Here is a 1,845-nt window from a genome sequence, read left to right as displayed (position 1 = left end):
TTTAGTTTAGTTTGCACTTCCCTATTTTAGTGAAGTGCAAGATTGCTCAGTCACGTCTGACTCTTGGCGACCCCATGGACTGTACAGTCCATGGCATTCTCCAGGCCAGAACACTGGAGTGGGTAGCCTTTCCCTTCTCCAGGGGGTCTTCCCAACCCAGGGATCGAACCCAGGTCTCCTGCATTGCAGGTGGATTCTTTACCAGCTGAGCCACAAGGGAAGGCCACACACTATTTTAAGAGAGTTCCAAAATAAAGTTACAACTGTGAGATTAATTCTCAAATAAGCCGTGGTGATGACTGGCTGAGTTTATGCCCTCCTTAAAAAAAAAAAAAATTGTCTACTGACAGCTGACCGTGGGCATCCACGGCCTCCCCAAGTGCCAGCTCCTTTTATTGAATTACCGGGTGCAGGAGGCAAGGCTGCCTCCACCCTGGGCAGCGAGAAGGCCGCGGCATCAGGTTGGGAAAGGAAGTGTCCCTGGGCACTGGAGCGGCAGTGCAGGGCAGCACATGGCATTCATCTTCTCTAACCCTCTTGTGAGGCTCCTTGCCCAGGGCACTGCGTCCTTCCGTATCCACCCCCGCGGCAGCAGCATTCAGCTGACTTCTCAGGGCGGGGCCAAGATGGGACTAAGCCAACTCCCAGGACATGCTCCAAGCTCTGGGGTGACATGGATGCCCGCATCGGGGCGGGGGAGGGGGGGGGTCTGAAGATGGAAGCGGTGCCCGCTGGACCGCTTTTCCTGGGCAGCTAGAGACGGGGCTGGTTTTACAGACCTGCTTCATGAAAGACTCTGTCTCCAGACTGACGTTCACGGTGGGGTTGCAAACCCAGAGGGCAGACAGTCAGTCTTCAGAACTTCTCTCCTTCCTGAGTGCGCACCCTCTTTTGGACAAAAGATTGACACGGTAGATGTCTGTGTTGGCTGGTGTTGGCTGGACCCCAACCCCTAACCTTCCCTGTGAGCTTCAGAGGGTCTGAGCTCACAGGGAGAAATTGACATACACCTTCTAGGACTGGAATGGCCAGTTTTCCGAATCGTAACCCAAATCCCATGGTGGCCTGAAGGACATTGAGAAGAGAAATGTCATTCTGGGCTGTTTTCTCCAGTTACCAGACTCACAGTTTAATGAGAAAAATGCCAGTGTCATGCCCCCAAAGTTAGTCACTCAGTCGGTCGTGTCCAATTCTCTGTGACCCCATGCACCAGGCTCCTCTGTCCATGGGATTCTCTAGGCAAGAATACTGGAGCGGGTTGCCGTTTCCTCCTCCAGGCGATCTTCCCGGCCCAAAGAAAGAACCAGGGTCTCCCACACTGCAGGCAGATTCTTTCTTGTCTCAGCCACCAGCCTACACTTATGCACAACAACACTCATGAATGGAACTCACCCCTGGAGCGTCATTTCCAAATCAACATCGTTACACACTATTTCAAGAAAGTTCCAAAATAAACATATATATATATATCAGATTAATTCTCAGATAAGCTGTGGTAATGGCTGACTCAGATATGCACTTCTTTAAAAAAATAAATGTCTACTCTAAACATTCAAAAGAAAACTTCCTGCATGAAGAAGGAAAGGGCAGTCAGAGGAAAACAGAGCTCCTCATGGGATATGGAGCTCAGACTTGAATATAGGGTTCATTTCTCCTTTAAGGCTATGATGTTTTTCTTCTAAAGTGGCCCTGTTTCCGTTGACCGCAAGTTTATTATAATATGAAGTTACTGAATCAGGTGTATTAATTCCCGCACCACCAGAGTGGTATACATTCGGGGAATTCTGTTTGTTTTTCAGCGTTGAATGGTTTCCCTACCCACTGAGCAGGAGGAACCCCCTCTCC

The sequence above is a fragment of the Cervus canadensis genome, chromosome X, assembly GCF_019320065.1.
Source record: "Cervus canadensis isolate Bull #8, Minnesota chromosome X, ASM1932006v1, whole genome shotgun sequence".
Lineage (NCBI taxonomy): Eukaryota > Metazoa > Chordata > Mammalia > Artiodactyla > Cervidae > Cervus > Cervus canadensis.
This window is presented reverse-complemented; position numbering follows the sequence as displayed.